Source organism: Pleurodeles waltl, chromosome 3_1, assembly GCF_031143425.1.
Source record: "Pleurodeles waltl isolate 20211129_DDA chromosome 3_1, aPleWal1.hap1.20221129, whole genome shotgun sequence".
Classification (NCBI taxonomy): domain Eukaryota; kingdom Metazoa; phylum Chordata; class Amphibia; order Caudata; family Salamandridae; genus Pleurodeles; species Pleurodeles waltl.
Window position 1 is genome coordinate 1,559,771,056 of NC_090440.1, and position 19,563 is coordinate 1,559,790,618.

Below are 19,563 nucleotides of genomic sequence, written 5' to 3' on the forward strand. Positions count from 1 at the left end.
TTGAAAATGTCAAGTTACACCATGTGGCCAATCCTGCACAGCAGACCAAAAGGATCAGCCAGTAGTTGCTGAATGCCTATCACTACTGGTCAAGATGTCCCTCTACAAGTTTTGAGCAGCAACGCTGACACCTCTCCAAGCTTGGGGAGGTTGGAAAATGATCTTGCATTAGTTCCACTGACATCAATTGTCACAAGTAACACAGAAATTGCTGATCAATTTGATTCAACTTCTACACAAACAGATGGTGTCATTTACAGTGAACCACCGCTGGAGACTCCTACCAGTTCTCCTCTATCAAATACGGCTCCAGTTTTTGCACAAACTGTTTCTGGATACTTAGCCGACATCACTAACAACTTTTCTGACTCATTTGCCTCTTCTACATCTGAACTGCCAAAAACATGTAAGCTGATAAATTGGCTTAAAACAAATTACTTTATTTTCCCATGGAACTATCTGTGGCTTTCCTTGACTATATTTGATTTTCTCCTTTGGATTAGCTTTGTCATTACATTCTTTCTATTAATACATGGTGGTTACCTTCCTGAAAGATCAACAGTTGAACTGGAGGCTGAGGTCCTAAAACCCAATTTTTCTTCTCACAAGGTATGCAGAGACTTGTCTTTCGTGAACATTTCAACTATACTAATTCCTGATAGGATTGTTTGGGATAAAGTCACATTTGATATATATGGCCCCACTGAGGTCATTCAATTACCATCTGTGTTTAAACTTTCTATGAACGATGTAATAATACCCAGAGTTGTTTCTGATGACTGGGATGTGAAAACAGTTGATTCTATGATGACTGAGTTGCTGTACTTTATTGTATTTGAAAGTGAGGATGTTTATCAATCCAAAGAGAATTATGGTAACATGTTTTGTTATAATTATTATGGACACCATTTCATTCACAGAGCAAGTACCCCGAAGACTATTTTTAACTACACACAATGGCAAATTGTCCAACTCCATCACAAGGGAGTTCTAAAACATATTCTGAAAAATGTGGATATTTTTCTGGGCACAATGTTAAAAATACTGAGTCATATTATTTCAAATTGCTATTGATGGAAAATGTACATATACTATTGATTAGGAGAGGTCTTCATGCCAGACTTAAGGTCAGACACTGGTCATGCCAGATACTGAGTCTGCTATTATCAGAGAATTAATTTCAGAAGCTATGGAGAAAATGTCCTTCACTGAAAGCACATATCTTTGTTTCCTCTGCAGGGCTCTGCTAAAAAGTGTCCAAAGCTAGCTATTCCAAGATGTGATGTGTGATCCATCCTAAGAAACTCTAAAACTGAAAAGTCAGGTTTGCTATTTCATGCTTTAGATAAAATTTAGCATAGGACGAACGGCCTGATTACAACCTCGGCGGATGGAATTCTCTGTTATAAACATGACAAATATCCTGCCCCCCATATTAGAAGTTCCCTTATATCTAATAGGTCATCACGTAGAAATCAGGCCCTCAGAAATAGCTTAAGGGTGTTAGGTTGTCTGAAACTCACTAAATTTCTAAAAAAACAATATCTTCTTTTTCCCGACTATTACATGCCTAACTAATGTTATTTTTATGATCTGTATGGTTACTATTTATGGTTACCATTTATGTTTTCTGCACTAGAAAGAGGACTCTAAAATAAGCATTTTAAATTACATATCCCAGTTTCTTAGTGCTATATTTAAGTGTGCTATTCATACAGAAAAGATTGTTTGAATTTCCACTGTGGTTGTGATCTCATCTAATGATACTAATAGTGACCAGAAATCACTGCCTGTGTAGGAGTGCTCAATGGGCTAGCGTGAGGGCTGCAGTCCAACTGTTTTTCTAATTCAACGTAGGTGCTTTTTACTTAGTTCTTGCATCTGAGCATGAGAAATCTGATCCCTGCAACTGTGGGTACCCCCTGATTTCATATCATTTCAACACAAATATATTATTGGTAGTTGTAAAAGTTATCCTTTTATTTTTCCATCAGCCACATATTGCTTATATTTGCACCATATTTCGAAGTTTTACAGCTGCAGCATTGCCAAAAGTAGTGAAGTGACTTTGATTGATCACATTTACGGTGGAGTGTGCTCTTTGATGTGTGGTAATAGGGTGTTTTCAAAATTGTTGCTCAATGTCTTGCCAGACTTGGTGGTGATTTCTTATAAGATGTTTTTATGAGATGAATTTTTCTGTCCTATTATTTAACCAAGTAATCTTTGTTTCATAGTTATCAAAAGATTTTCTGCCTTCTCTTTCAAGGGTCTAATGTATGCTTTCTCATTCACAGTTTCTGGATATCCTTCCAAGTGGAATCTCTGTTTATTAACCTTAGCAGTGTTTATTGCTTCCTACTCTGCTGATTAACTTCTCTAATCCTTAATATTTCTCTGTAAGGTATACTCCATTTGTGAATCCTGTTGTGTTGTCTGTCATTATGCAGGGAACTATTTGTTGAGGTATTCCTTCTAAATAATGTGATCTTAAACTTTCTTTGTTCAACAAATATTTTAATGCCCAGGTATTTCACATATTGTCAACTCACGCTGAGGGGATGGAGCACCTGGCCCGAATTGCATTCCAGTGGCAATATACAAACAAGAGCCAGAGTACTGGGCAGGTGCCCTTGAGCCATTGATTCCATACCAGAATCCTGGAAAGGGTTGATTTTTCATCCAATATATAAAAAAATATTATATACCAGTCCTCACAACTATTGACTAATATGCTTAATGGATACTGAAGCAAAGTGTTTTGTGAGTTTACTCTAGGCTGACCTAGAAACATGGGCAACTGAGGGAAAATAAATTCATTACAATCAAGCAGGCTTCTGGACAAAATCCAGCACTTTTGATCTGCATAGTTGTGTTGATAAACATATCAATGCAGAAAAAACGGCTACTCTGCTGCTTTACTGATTTTCCCAAAGCAATCAATCATGTCAATAGGAACTTGCTATGGATAAAACTGGTAGCCTGGAAACTTCCGGGCACTTCACGGCATGCTATTCAACTTCTTTACTCCGATAATTGGGTGCAAATAAAGTTGGGAGATAATCACCCACTTTCAGAAAATGTGCAAACAAATAGGGGTCTGAAGCAAAGTTGTGTGCTTGCTTCCACTCTTTTTAATTTGTTTATTTCAGATTTGAGCCAGTGAATAAAACCAGGTGCAATCCCACGCTCCATCAATCAGTTGTCAGCTGTGAGCTTCCCTCCAATAAGTTGATGATGCTGTTGTCCTTAATCAGTCAGCGTGGGTTTTATAGGGGCTTTTGAATGTTTAGAATCATTATTGTAAAGACAGTTTCATGAGAGTTAATTTTGAGAAAACAAATGTGGTAATCTTTAGGAAAAATGTCAATGGGAAAGGTGTTTGGTATTAGGTGAGATTAAGATCAAAAGGAGTCAGGAGTGGCAGCACTACGTTAAGTGTCTCCATAATTACCAAACCCTTTATTGGCCCCTTTGTTATGGGTAGTTAAGGAAAAATCAATTCCCACACTGCCTTATGGTTTGTTAGCCTTTCCTGGGAAGATGGGTCACTTTTTAAATGTTTCCCAAATCCAGGTGCACCGGTTGTCATTTAATCTTTCCAATAATGCATCTCAAGCTCAGATGAGACTGGAATTTGTGCTAGTTGATCAAATGGCAGTTCAGAAGACCTCTTTGATTAAGTATGCTCAGGTTTCCGCCCGCTGACATAGCGGGAAACTCTTAATGGGCCCGATGGCGAAGTAGCCACTGTGGGGGCAACCTCCCCGTCGGAAGTTAGGCAGATGGGCAAAACCGTCCGCCAAACTCGTAATGAGGCCCACAGTTTTTTATGATTTACTACGTAAATGGTTTTAATTGTATTTTGGAATCATCTAATATGACATATGTTTCATGGGTCAAGGTCATTTTTCATCTTAGAAACGTTACACTAATCTGTTCAGCTCTAGGTTTCGTAGTATGCTTTTTTTTAAACGCATACTTTAACTTGGTGGAACAGATGTTTTGTACCTTATGAACAGGAATAGCATATCATTGAGATGCTGATCGGACAGTTATGAAAGTAAAGATAATTGTATGCAATTATATACTGTAGATGTAGTGGGGGTTGGTTTTGTATGCATGCAGATTCTGGGTTTGTAGATTTTTACCTTAATTTACACAATCTCAACTTAATAAAGTGTGATCAAAGAATATAATATATACTGTTGTGCAAGCTCTAAAAGTATTGCTCAAATGCTTTTGAGTTCAATCCCAAATTACTAGCAGTACATCTATGTACCTCAGCCAGAGGATAATCATGCTTGCAAATATTTGATGTATTTCAGCCCAACTCTTTCTCTCACAACTCCATTACCAAATTCATAGCGATGATGCAAAGGAACTCCTCATCACATTCCTACTCGTGTTTTTACACCACTGTGCCAAATAGAAACATGTTGTTATCCAAGTGGATCTGAATCATTTCTAGCTAAAGTTTTGGATGTTTAACTCTTGTGATTAAGTTTTGTTTAAAAAATATTTTCAGGCCTTTATTCCAAATTATTGATGGGTTTAGGTTTATAATGAAGTAATATACATCAGAAATAAATGATGAGAGTCATTCTAACCAATGTTGTGAGATGTAGTCAAAGATAGTTGTGATTCCCTTTGTCCTAGATTAATTATTTCCTGCAGTAGAGATGTGAGCATTTTGTGGAGAATATTTAAGAAACATTGAAACATTCTTCAGACTGAGAGACTTGTGGAGACTTAGTAAAAGACCAACCTAATACTACATTGAAAACAGATCCCCACACTGGGAGATAAATTAACTAGAAGTAATTTTGAAGCAGTAAAAAGCAATGTGGTTAGGGCTTCTCAAAATTATTGAAATGAGAGGTCTGTAAATTCAGTTTGGGAAGAAATTCATACATCAACAAGTATTGCAGTTTAAGGGGTAAACGTTTATAATAACAATATAGTTTTGCCATTTTATTACAAAAAGATAACATAAGATGCAGAGGAGAACAAGTTGAAAATAATGTTTGTAATCTAGATCTGATTTCAATGTGGCAAAATTATGGCTAAGTGTGTTGAATAAGTTAGAGGAAAACCAAGAACTGATATATTTAATTATGAAGGGATACCATGCGAAATTAGAAATGGTAAACATATATTGATGACAAGAAGAGTTCAAAGGTAAAATTTTAATTTTGAACAAATTTAGTTTATAGCTAGAAATACTTGAGTATAATGTGATCTCCTGTATGAAAGGGTCCAGAGACGTCAAGGGGTTGGACATATAGATTAGAACATCATTTGCGTAGGCAGATTACCTAACCTCTACGGAATTTTGTATAAATCCAGAGATAAGTGTATTTTAAAGTATACGCTCAGGAAATCGTTCTTGGCAAAGAACAAACACTAAAGTAGAAAGAGGACAAGCTTGTCTAATGCCTCTATGTAAATTAAAATAAGGACAAAAACAACCACTGACAAAAACACTAGCACAAAGGCCTGAGCATAGTCATTTTTATAAATGAAATACATTTTGTGCCAAAGCCAAACCAGTGAAGAATGGTGAACATAAATTGCAACTGAATGCAGTCAAAAGCTTTTTCAGCATCTAGAGACAGGGTCGCAAAAGGAATATTGTTTTTTCCAGCCAGTGCAAGAATGTTAGAAAACATACTGTCATTGTCTGCAGCTAGTCTGCTCTTAATCAAGCCAGATTGATCAGATTTGACAAGAAGGGGTGCAATAGTTTTTCGGACGGATGCTAGGATCTTGGCATACATTTTGCAATCATAATTGATCAATGAAATGGGTCTTATTTTTTTCAAAGGGTGGGACTCTTATCAGGTTTGATGATAAGAACAATCAAGGCTTCTAAAAAGGAGCCACTAGCCTTCAAACTCGAAAGAAATGAATACAAATTTGGGGACAAAAAATGCAGAAAGGGAGGAAATTAGTTCAATGCAGAATCCATCTGAACCCTTTGTCGTAGCTCTTTTCAGAGATTTGATTGCATCCAAAATCTCTTAGAGCATCATGTCAGCCTCTAAATAAATTCTCAAATGATTGTGAAAGGAAAGGAGATTTAGGGAGACCATTAAAAAGCTGTTGTATTTTAGGGTATGATGAGGTAGCATTTTTTTTACTTAATAGTACATAATAGGATTGGAAGGTGCTGGCGATGTCAGAATCAGAAATCAAAGTGATATTAGTAGATTCATCAAGAATGGGACCTATATTTGTGTGTTCTGCTTTTATTTTTAAATAATTAGCTAGCATTTTACAAGCTTTGTTCCGACCGCCATGGAATTTAGATTTAACTTTAAGCAAGATATTGCATGCCTCAACAGTAACAAGTTTGTTGAGTTTAGATTTGGCTTTGCTCATTTCATGTAAAGTCGAGGAAGATTAAATGTAAAGTAAGCATGTTAAAGTGTTTAATTTGCTGAAGTGAGGTTAGATATTGAGATTATTTTTCTTTTTGGCACGATAAGTTATAGTGAAAGCTCTTATTTGGGCTTTGGAATCATCCCAATTAAAAGAAATGGATGTTTCACTAGATTAGTTGAGTTCAGAAAGATCTTGAATAAAAACAGTAGCCACAATTATAAAATGTGTAACACATAATAGGAAGTCATTAAATCTCCATCTGCCAGTTTTGGAGTCAGTATGAGATAAATCAAAGGAGGACATTACTGGTGCATGGTCTGAGATGAAAGTGAAACCTATTTCAGATGATTGCATAGAAAGGAGTCATGTTTCTTTCACTAAAATATAATCAATTCTGGACATTGCCTGATATACATTAGAAAATAAAGTGAATTCAAACTTATCAGGGTTGCAAGTTTTCTAAACATTAAATAATGTCCGAGAGGGGTTGGCTTTTTGGAATGCCTCATCAGATTTGTCTTGGTTAAATGTGCATTTAGGCTTCCTATCCAAAAAGAGATGCAACCATTGGTTAAAGTCATCTGCCAAAATGATATTAGGAGTCCCGAAAGTAGCAAGTTTTTCTTTAATACTATACCAAAAATCAGGATCAGGTTTAACTGGGCCACAAATATTGAACAAGGAGATATGTTTATGAATGAGAATTTGAATGATGGTATTTCCCAATACCCATCGACCATTAGTATCACCTTCAGTAGATAAAACCTGTACATTCAATGCTTTATGACATAAAATAGCAACACCACCCTTGCAATTAATATCAGGAGAGAAAAAAAACATCTGACCAACACATTGTCGTTTCAATTTAACCAATTCCAACTCATTACACTGAATTTCCTGTAAAAAGCCAACTTGGGAATTAAGCTTAGACGAATGAGGAAGCACCTTTTGTCTTTTAACCGGATACCCAAGTCCTCAAATGTTCCACAAGGCAGTGTTAAACTTACTGGATGCACAAGTATAAGGCTCCAGGAACATGGGTGGCAAGCTGCAAAAATTGAGAGAAAAAAATGGCACCATTTATTAAAAACAACAAAGTGCATGACTTCAGTGACATAATTATAATGGATGACGTGTATGCACTCACATAGTGGAAGTAAAAAGATGTCAGCACATAAGGGAAAAAACAGATATAGAAAAGTAGATGAAGAGACAGATCAAGGGTATCAATCCAGATTTGAGAAGAAAAGTATTGAAGAATAGCATCAGACATGTTGACACCATAACAAGTACAACAGCAGAGAAAAGATAAACGCAGTTATGAAGTAAGAAGCCATTAAATTCAAGACATTTGGATAATGAAGATGAATAGACGCAAGCCAAACATTCTTAAGATTTCCAAACAGCAGTGTCCATAGCATGAGATGTATTAGTTTAAAGAAACACTTTTAATTTACCTAGATTATCAAAAGATTACATGGTGTCTTCATACGTAAACTTGCATCTGCAGGGATGAAGGATGCCATATCATACATTTAACTGTCTCATTTGTGGTCTTAAGACAAGGAACTCCTTGCATCTTATATAGGGCTCAGTAGAAATATCTAGAAAATAGATTATGGCCAGCTAACGCTTTTCTTTAGCAGCTTTCAAAACAACTAGAAGGTCTTTAAATTCAAGAAAGAACATAATGATTCTTCTAGGTTTAAAAGAGTGAGGCTGCAGATGACCGAAACAATAAGCTTATGGGATGTTAAGAGGAGGAGTAGTAGAAACTCCAAGAAGCTGAGACAAAAATGTCTTCAGGAACATGAGTAGATTACGATCCTCAAGGGCCTCTGTCAGACTGTACAAGTGAAGATTGTTGCAGAGATTCTTGGTTTCAAGATATTTCATGTGGAGTCTGATTTTCAAAACATGTTCACGGAGAAGTATGGACAGAAGGCAACCGTGAGATTGGCAATGTATTAAAACTTGAAGCATGAAGTGTACAAATATGCAGGCCATTTCTGAGAGCAGTGGAGCAGGAAAATGCAGTGAATGGAGAGCAGGTGGTGCATTTATAAAATTGAGGTTGCCTGCACAATTAGCAGGAATCATTGCTGCAGCACCAGTATATCAAACTGGCCAGTAGGGAAGGCTATCGGGAATTTTCACTTCAATAAAGTTGGTGGCAAGGCAAGGAGTAAAATCATATGCAAGCCATTTCTGCTAGCATTGAAGCAGAGAAATGCAGTTAATGGAAGCCTGGCAATGTGCTGACAAAATAGCGGCTGCTCGCGCAAATACCAAAAAACCCTGTTGCATCCCCGGGTGATGGAAAATAAGTGTAGAAAGGGCAGCCAAAAGACTACCACAGCAAGTAACTTATGTAGAGCTTAGAGGTAAGTCCTGGAATCATGTTGCGCTGCAGAAAAGTAGCTTAAAATAATCTGGTAACGTTCATCGATTGCCGAAGCTCAAAGAACTGGCATCATCTTGGTTGGGGCGCAAGCCAAGCCCCCTTCTCCTTAAGTTATGAACTAGTAGGTCTTAACAGCCAAATGTAGGTCAAGGACTATATCAGAAATTCCCCTTGAGGAAGCCATTTTCTGACTTAGGTTTATTGAACCCACTCGGGTGGTACTGATCAATTATCAGTGATTATCATTCGTTTTTTTCTTTGAATTTGCTCCTTGGACTGTTTTTCCATGTAGAAAATGTGTGCAGTATTTCAATTTACAGGATTTAGTATGACGCTAACAGACACTGTGATACCTTGTAATTGAGAAACTAGGCGTATCATCTTGCTAGAGTTACCCCTGATGGCTAGGTGTTGAAGTATGTTTTCATTGTCTCCATTATAAAGTCTGCCTGTTAACTGTGAGATGAATCCCAGGTACTATTAAGAATGAGTCCAAGGAATACGGTAGGTTGAACATGTTTATTCTTCCAAGGATCGCAGTAAGTTGAACATGTATGTTCTTTACAAGGAAATAGCCCCGGCTGCAGCACACGGACCTGCCACCTCTTCTCCTGTTGTCTCCGTCTCAACCGCCCTCGAATCCCCCACTACATTCATCCCTCAACATTCTCCCGTTCACTGGCTCACACGCGTGACTAGCACGAGCCTAACACATATAACAAAGATTACAATAATACATTTGCAATATAACACATCTTCCTCTTTACACTTTTTTTTTTTTTTTAATAATAATATAATAATAATAGTCCTACTACATGCCTAGAGCTATAAGGGGCCAAAACATATAGGGGGTAATTTTGACCCTGGCGGTCTGAGACCGCCAGGGCTAAAATGACGGTAGCACCGCCAACAGGCTTGCGGTGCTTCCTGGCCTATTACGACCGCGGTGGAAGCGCCGTGGTCGCACCGCCGAGGCCGCCGGTATTCCGCCACTTTTGCCCTGGCGGTGATAATCCACGCAGCGCTGCCCAGGGGATTACGAGTCCCCGACCGCCAGCCTATTTCTGGCGGTATGAACCGCCAGGAAAAGGCTGGTGGTACGGGGAGTCCAGGGGCCCCCTGGCAGGGCCCGTACAGCTTTTCACTGTCTGCATAGCAAGTTTCCGCCTGCCGGCCCAGCGGGAATGTCCAAATGGGCACCGCTGGAGTGCGGCTGCATTGGCGGCCGCCCGGCGGTTACAGCTTTGTGGGCGGCAGTAGCCGCCCGCCAAAGTTGTAATGACCCCCATAATGTTAGAATTTCTTTTTCCTTAAATAAATCTTACCCACTTATCATAACTATTGCTAATAAAAATACAACTTGTAATATTTGATCCAATACCCTTACTGATTATATTAAGACTCAGTTGCATACATAGTCGCCAAGCTTTCCTGGTCTTGTGATTCTCCTGCCACACCTGCTAAACTTATTCATTACTCCGGTCTTGTCGCCATTCCGTACGTTGTCTCCTTTATCCCTCTTCTCAGTTCTGCGCTCCTCTTGTATAGGAATCACGTTGCTTCTACCTGATTGTGCATCATTGGCATGTTGCATCGGAACACCAACCTCACCTTGCAAACACCTGTTATTTCCAGTTTCATCATTCATTAACCATTCAGCTTCAATCAAACCCCTCTTTTCCCCGCCTTTGTACGGAGAGACTCTGCTTAAATGCCACACTTTTCCATCCTCTAGTTGTACTGCATTACACAAAATCTTTACAACCTTTAAGGGAGGATAGAATTTTCCCTTTTCATACTTTTTGAAACCTGGAACCTTCACCTTAACCAAGTCACCCATCTGTATTTTACATCTTTGCATTTATGTTTTGCATCATAGTATTACTTTGAACGAATTTGTGCTTTTTTTATATTTTTCCTAACACTTTCACTAGTCCAATTGCTTTTCCTACCCTTGGTCATCCAACCTACATTGTCCTTCCTCAGTGGAACCCTTCCTCTCATTATCTCAAAGGGGCTGTGACCAGTAGAACCACAAGGTGTAGTCCTGTACAACCAAACTGTTTTCCAAACTTCCTTTTTCCAATCTAATTTTGCACATTCTGCCAATTGTATACTATTCTTCAATACTCTGTTGAAACGCTCCACAGCACCATTACCAGCTGGATGATAGTTGGAAGTAGTAATGTGTCTAATGCCACACCTCATTAAGAAAGCCTTGAATTTATCAGACGTGAATTGCGGCCCATTGTCCGTGATCATGGTTTTGGGAAGGCCCTCTCTCAAAAAAACAGTATCTAAAAATTCCACAATAGACCAAGAATCCACCTTGGTCACAATTCCAATTTCTGGCCATTTTGAGAAATGATCAAACATCACTGCAATGTACCTCCACCCGTATCGGTCCAGTAATATCCAGGCCAATTTTCTCCCAAGGCATGTCAGAACACCCAACAGGAACTAATGGTGGTTTGAATGTGGATAAAGTTTTTTCTGATTTGTTGCATAGAACACATTCTCTTACCGTTCTTTCCACAGCTAAATCTATACCTGGCCGCCAATACAATTGTTTAACCTTACTTTTCGTTTTAGATATACCTAAATGACCATCATGGCATAAATTCAAAATTTTATTCCTGAGTACCTCTGGGGGAATAACCCTTCCGTTGCACATTAATCTGTTGTGCTCTACAGACAACTCCTCCTTGACTTCCCAAAACCCCTTTACACTTTCTTCAAGGTTTTTTTTATGGGGCCACCCCTCACTTAACAAGGTTTGAACTTTATTGAATGTCACGTCTTCACCCATGGCCTTATTCCACTCGCTTTCAGTGATGCCCTGAACGTCTTGCATAATATCAGCTACACAACAATCCCCAACTCCTTCACCTCCTCATCAGTATTGGCTAAAGGCATTATACTTAAGAGATCAGCAATTTTATTCTTGATGCCTGGTACGTAACGCACTTCATACTTGTAGTCCAAGAGTCTTATGGACAAGCGGGCAATACGTGGAGAGGATTTGAACAAGCCTTTTGTTGTTAACACTTTGGTGAGTGGTTTATGGTCACTTCGTAAGATGACATTGATACCCCATACAAATGATCGGAAATGTTCCAAACCCCACACTCATGCAAGGGCCTCCCTCTCAATAACAGAATATTTCACTTCAGTATTGGTTATAGAATGAGAAGCAAATGCAATCACACATTACTTATTATTCGTATCCACTTGCGTAAGAACAGCTCCCAATCCCTTACAGCTGGCATCCGTTGTGACTATACTTTGCAGATTTGGGTCAAAACCTTGTAAAGCAGGTGCTCTAATAATGTCACTTTTAATGAATTCAAACGTTGTTTCACACTCTTCAGACCACTTAAATACACATTTCCCTTATAGCAATTGCCTAATGGGAAATGTTTTATGGGAAAAATTATGCACAAACTTTGCATAATACTCCGCTAGGCCTAAAAAGGCCCTAACTTCGTCTTTATTAGTAGGTGCAGGTGAATTCCTTATTGCTTCTACTAGACTAGCTTTTGGTTCAATACCCTTGCCGCTAATCTCATGTCCCAAATAAGTGACGCTTCTTCTAGCAATTTTACACTTACTATATTCAGCTGTAAGCCCATTATCTCCTAGCACTTGGAGAACATTCTTAACTTTAGTGTCGTGGTCATCTTTCGAATCACCCATAATTAAAATATCATCTTGGAAAAACAATACGTCCCGCATTTTACTAAATAGTTTATACATCAGCCTTTGGAACATAGCAGGCGCAGAAGCTAACCCAAATGGAACTCTGACAAATTGATAACACCCAAACGGTGTAATAAACGCAGTTAGTCTACGGCTGTCAGGATGCAATGGAACTTGGTTATTTGCAGAAGTAAGGTCTATCGTGGTGAACCATTCCTTACCTTTGGTTAGCACTACGACCTCATTGATCTTGGGTAATGGAAATTGATCCACCAAAATATTCTTATTGAGGTCCCTAAGATCCACACATAACCCCAATTTACCATTTGAACGTCTAGCTACCACTAGCGGAGAAATCCAATCGGATGATTCAACTTGCTCAATAATTCCTGTCTTTAATAACTTATCCAACTCACCAGAAACTTCATTTCTGATGCTAAGAGGAATATTCCTGGCCTTATGCACAGCATCATCCTTAAGTATTATTCTATGTTGGAATTTTTTTAGCTTCCCTATGGTTCCTGAAAATACTAGGGGATACAAGTCCTTTATAGTTGCATCATACACCTCACCCTCCTGAATCACTGACACCGGTTCTGCACTGTTTGGGTCTATGATCATTCCCAGCGCTCCCTGGTCCCACCAACCCAACACAAACGGCCCAGACTTAGATACATACATTTTGCATTCTGCTTTACGATCTTTGAATCCAAATAACAATTTCTTGTAGCCAAGCAACTGGATTGATTCTCCAGTAAAACTTTTCGGTGAGATATCCGGTGTATCCAAAACCCCACCTACAGCGTGTTTCAGTTTTTTTTAACCAAACCAGTTCATTCACAATTGTGTAAGGTGACCCAGAGTCGGCAGTAATCGTGATGGTAACACCCCCAATTGACATGTTACACTTTGTTTTTTTCCGTTGGCAATCCGACATCACAGTTTCATAATTTTTTACATTAAGCACCCACATATTCTAGTTGTCACTATCCGAGGAGGAAGCTGATTCATTAGTATCCTCCAAAAGTTTTATCGCGGTTTCTTTTTTTCTCCTGCAAACGTTAACAAAATGGCCAACAATACTGCAACCAGAACATTTCTGATTACGGGCTGGACAACTTTTGTCATTTGCGTAGTGACCTAGTAATCCACATCTGAAACATGTAACATTCGCCTTTGTGATGTCCCTCTTATACTTCTTCTTATTTTTACAGGAGCTGTCCTTCCTCGAGGATCCGTCTGACCCAGTCAAACATTTTTTTGTTTCTATAACTCTGTTTACCAGTTTATTAGACTCTGCTTTTAAATCTTCTTCTTTGTAATTTCCCTGTAAAACAGCTTTTGCACACCTTCCTGTCAATTCAGCTTTTTTGACTACTTCTATTACTGCTTGTAAAGACGATTCTCCTTTAGTCCATAAGCAATCCTGTATGTTCTGGTTGGCCGCATGCATAACTATCTGGTCTCTAATGAGTTTGTCATGTAGGGTGCCAAATCTACACGTTAAAGCCAATTTTTTTAAGGCTGACACATATTCTTCAATGGTTTCCTCTTTTCCTTGCTTCCTATGAAAAAAATTGTAGCAATCAATTCCAACGCAAACCGTGGGAGAATAGTATCTATCCAAATCCTCCAATGCATGAATAAAGACATCACCTTGCTCTCTGTGTTTCTTTTCAATCCTGTTGTATGTTTTAAGACCATGCTGCCCTAAGCAATGTAATAAAATCTTCTTCTTCTTTTCCCCTGAAAAATCGTTTTCTTCATCACATGCGGAGATGTAATTTATAAAATATTCTCGCCATTCTTGCCATTTAATTGAGACATCATTACTTCCAGGAATAAAAGGTTGCGGAGGTGGTAAATTCAAATTGCTAGAAGCCATAGGTATATGTGTTATATGTAAAATGTTATAATCCTTCAAACTCCTTAAGCAAATAATCTCCTTTGATACAAATAATAAATGTACATATGAATTTCGTGTGAGTTTCTTGTAAAAAGTATTTTTTTTCAGGAAAAAAAAACACTGTGAAAGCTTCTGAAGACAATTTGAGGTTGGTCTAGTTGTCCAACCGGAGAGGTTTTATAGGCGAGCGCGCACTGGTAAAGAGCGCGTACAGTGAGATCGAAGGCTTGCACTTTGCTAGGCGACGTGTACGCGTTGCAGGAAAACAGGTGTGCGGCCCAGTTATTAGAGTCTCCACTCTGACGTACGCACGTATGTAGTGATCATCAACAGGGCGCGCGGTACGCACTTGTACAGCCTCCGCAAATAAAGTTAAAATAACGTACTCACACTTAGGCAAGTCGGCAGTGATGATAAAATCACTGGATGCGTCGAGTCCGTCGAGACCGTGAATTGAACTCAGCAACGCTGGACGCAGACGGGGCTACAACTCGTTGCCAATTTTGTTGAGATGAATCCCAGGTACTATTAAGAATGAGTCCAAGGATCACGGTAGGTTGAACATGTTTATTCTTCCAAGGATTGCAGTAAATTGAACATGTATGTTCTTTACGTGGAAATAGCCCCGGCTGCAGCACACGCACCTGCCACCTCTTCTCCTGTCGTCTCCGTCTCAACTGCCCTTGAATCCCCCACTACATTCATCCCTCAACATTCTCCCGTTCACTGGCTCATGTGCGTGACTAGCGTGAGCCTAACACATATAACAAAGATTACAATAATACATTTGCAATATAACATTAACATTCATGTGACAGGCAATCTTAGGATGCCTGTATGTTTATATTTTGTTTGTGTGTGTCAATAAATGGTCTTGTGTACTGCAGTCAAGGCTACATCCACCCTAAACATGACAAAATTCATCCTGAAAATGAGCGCAGCACACATGCTACTAAAATATATGCCAGGCCAAATATTTATTTGAAAATTAACACAAAACCATGCATGCCTACTCTGATTTGATTTTCATAGTTCTGCATGTAAGAGTCACCTTGAATACTGAAATGGTCACCCAGTACCCCATGTAGACATGGATTGGGTGTGTGGGTTAGGTTGGAAGGTTCTCAGCAAAGAACTAGTGAGGGGCTGTAGGAAAGTACCATCTTGACTGGCATGTTACCCCCATTTTTCACTGTATATATGTTGTTTTAGTTGTATGTGTCACTGGGACCCTGCCAGCCAGGGCCCCAGTGCTCATAAGTGTGTCTGAATGTGTTACCTGTGTTAGGACTAACTGTCTCACTGAGGCTCTGCTAATCAGAACCTCAGTGGTTATGCTCTCTCATTTCTTTCAAATTCTCACTAACAGGCTAGTGACCAATTTTACCAATTTACATTGGCATACTGGAACACCCTTATAATTCCCTAGTATATGGTACTGAGGTACCCAGGGTATTGGGGTTCCAGGAGATCCCTATGGGCAGCAGCATTTCTTTTGCAAACCATAGGGAGCTCTGACAATTCTTACACAGGCCTGCCACTGCAGCCTGAGTGAAATAACGTCCACGTTATTTCACAGCCATTTTACACTGCACTTAAGTAACTTATAAGCCACCTATATGTCTAACCTTTACCTGGAAAAGCTTGGGTGCTAAATTACTTAGTGTGTGGGCACCCTGGCACCAGCCAAGGTGCCCCCACATTGTTCAGGGCCAATTCCCCGGACTTTGTGAGTGCGGGACACCATTACACGCGTGCACTACATATAGGTCACTACCTATGTGTAGCTTCAAAATGGTAACTCCGAATATGGCCATGTAACATGTCTAAGATCATGGAATTGCCCCCTCTATGCCATCCTGGCATTGTTAGTGCAATCCCATGATCCCACGGGTCTCTAGCACAGACCCTTGCACTGCCAAACTGCCTTTCCCAGGGTTTCACTGCAGCTGCTGCTGCTGCCAACCCCTCAGACAGGTTTCTGCCCTCCTGGGGTCCAGCCAGGCTTGGCCCAGGATGGCAGAACAAAGGACTTCCTCTGAGAGAGGGTGTTACACCCTCTCCCTTTGGAAAATGGTGTGAAGGCAGGGGAGGAGTAGCCTCCCCCAGCCTCTGGAAATGCTTTCATGGGCACACATGGTGCCCATTTCTGCATAAGCCAGTCTACACCGGTTCAGGGACCCCTCAGTCCTGCTCTGGCGCGAAACTGGACAAAGGAAAGGGGAGTGACCACTCTCCTGACCTGCACCTCCCCTGGGAGGTGCCCAGAGCTCCTCCAGTGTGCTCCAGATCTCTGCCATCTTGGAAACAGAGGTGCTGCTGGCACACTGGACTGCTCTGAGTGGCCAGTGCCAGCAGGTGACGTCAGAGACTCCTTTTGATAGGCTCCTTCAGGTGTTGCTAGCCTATCCTCTCTCCTAGGTAGCCAAACCCTCTTTTCTGGCTATTTAGGGTCTCTGTCTTTGGGGATTCCGTAGATAACGAATGCAAGAGCTCATCCGAGTTCCTCTGCATCTCTCTCTTCACCTTCTGCCAAGGAATCGACTGCTGACCGCGCTGGAAGCCTGCAAAACTGCAACAAAGTAGCAAAGACGACTACTGCAACTCTGTAACGCTGATCCTGCCGCCTTCTCGACTGCTTTCCTGGTGATGCATGCTGTGGGGGTAGCCTGCCTCCTCTCTGCACTAGAAGCTCCAAAGAAATCTCCTGTGGGTCGACGGAATCGTCCCCCTGAAACCACAGGCACCAAAGAACTGCATCACCGGTACCCTGGGTCTCCTCTCAGCACAACGAGCGAGGTCCCTTGAATCCAGCAACTCTGTCCAAGTGACTCCCACAGTCCAGTGACTCTTCAGTCCAAGTTTGGTGGAGGTAAGTCCTTGCCTCCCCACGCCAGACTGCATTGCTGGGAACCGTGACTTTTGCAGCTACTCCGGCCTCCGTGCACTTCCGGCGGGAATCCTTTGTGCACAGTCCAGCCTGGGTCCACGGCACTCTAACCTGCATTGCACGACCTCCTAAGTTGTCCTCCGGCGGCGTGGGACTCCTTTGTGCAACTTCGGGTGAGCACCGTTTCACTCCACTTCGTAGTGCCTGTTCCGGCACTTCTGCGGGTGCTTCCTGCTTCTGAGAAGGCTCCTTGTCTTGCTCGATGCCCCCTCTGTCCCCAGCGCAATTGGCGACATCCTGGTCCCTCCTGGGCCACAGCAGCATCCAAAAACCCTAACTGCACGACTTGCAGCTAGCAAGGCTTGTTGGCAGTCTTTCTTCAGGAAAACACTTCTGCACGACTCTCCACGGCGTGAGGGATCCGTCCTCCAAAGGAGAAGTTCCTAGCCCTTGTCGTTCCTGCAGAATCTTCAGCTTCTACTGTCCAGTAGCAGCTTCTTTGCACCCACAGCTGGCATTTCCTGGGCATCTGCCCATCTCCGACTTGCTTGTGACTTTTGGACTTGGTTCCCTTGTTCCACAGGTACCCTCGTTTGGAAATCCATCATTGTTGCATTGCTGATTTGTGTCTTTCCTGCAGAATTCCCCTATCACGACTTCTATGTCCTTTGGGGAACTTTAGTGCACTTTGCACTCACTTTTCAGGGTCTTGGGGTGGTCTATTTTTCTAACCCTAACTGTTTTCTTACAGTCCCAGTGACCCTCTACAAGGTCACATAGGTTTGGGGTCCATTCGTGGTTCGCATTCCACTTTTGGAGTATATGGTTTGTGTTGCCCCTATCCCTATGTGTCCCCATTGCATCCTATTGTACCTATACATTGTTTGCACTGTTTTCTAATACTATTACTGCATATTTTGGTATTGTGTACATATATCTTGTGTATATTTGCTATCCTCATACTGAGGGTACTCACTGAGATACTTTTGGCATATTGTCATAAAAATAAAGTACCTTTATTTTTAGTATATCTGTGTATTGTGTTTTCTTATGATATTGTGCATATGACACTAGTGGTACTGTAGGAGCTTCACTCGTCTCCTAGTTCAGCCTAAGCTGCTCTGCTAAGCTACCATTATCTATCAGCCTAAGCTGCTAGACACCCTACACACTAATAAGGGATAACTGGGCCTGGTGCAAGGTGTAAGTACCCCTTGGTACTCACTACAAGCCAGTCCAGCCTCCTACATTGGTTGTGCAGTGGTGGGATAAGTGCTCTGTAACTACTTACCACTTTTGTCATTGTACTTTTCATAAGAGAAAAATATACAAAACAAGTTCAGTGTATGTACACCTAACCAAAAAGTTTTGCATTTCTTTTCTCACTTCTTTTCTAAAGTGCTGAAAAGTACCTCTAACTTTCTAAAAAGTTCTTAAAAAGTTTTAAAAGTTTTTTTTCTGTCTTTCTAAAAGTTCTGAAAAACTTTTTTTCCTTTTTCTATCACTTAAACACTTTCTAAAAATGTCTGGCACAGGCCAAACTGTTGATCTGTCCAAACTTGCTTATGATCACCTTAGCTGGAAAGGAGCAAGGAGTCTCTGCATAGAAAAAGGTTTAAGTGTAAGGAAGAATCCTTCTAGAGAACTGTTGGGGAATATGCTTACTGAACAGGATAAGGCCACAGCTGGCACTCCTGTTGAAAAGTTAGCTGATGGTTCCCACTCTGACTCTGGGGCACCCCTAGCTAAAGAAGTGGGAGGGAAACTTCCAAGCCTGCCCCCTAGCAGACAACCTAGCATAGTTGGAACTGATGTTGAGTCACATCATACAGATAGTGTGGTCTCACATCACAGTAAGAGTATTCCTTCTCATCATAGTAGAAGTGCAGTTTCTGTGAGCCAAGCTGTTAGGGTGCCTTCTGTTAGGGAGCCTTCTGTTAGGGACAGGTCTCCTTCTGTCCTTTCTCATCATACTTCTGTTTCTAGACATGTCCCTCCCACCCACCCTGATGACAGATTGTTAGAAAGGGAGCTCAATAGATTGAGAGTGGAACAAACCAGACTGAAGGTCAAGAAGCAACAGCTGGATTTGGATAGACAGTCCTTAGAAGTAGAGAAAGAAAGACAGAAGTTGGGTTTAGAAACCCATGGTGGCAGCAGCAGTATTCCCAATAGGCATCCTGCAAAAGAGCATGATTCTAGGAATCTGCACAAGATATTTCCCCCTTATAAGGAGGGGGGTGACATTAACAAGTGGTTTGCTGCACTTGAGAGGTC

The 19,563-nt window shown here is 40.7% G+C and overlaps 1 long non-coding RNA gene across 4 annotated transcripts in view; it reads right to left on the reverse strand.

The window, feature by feature from the left end:
- LOC138285347 (uncharacterized) overlaps positions 1 to 19,563 on the reverse strand; it is a 261,363-nt gene that overhangs the window by 197,816 nt on the left and 43,984 nt on the right. For all 4 annotated transcript variants that reach the window (XR_011201571.1, XR_011201570.1, XR_011201569.1 and 1 more), the window contains exon 3: positions 7,333 to 7,435. This is a non-coding gene — a long non-coding RNA (uncharacterized lncRNA). The remainder of the gene's footprint in view (positions 1 to 7,332; positions 7,436 to 19,563) is intronic.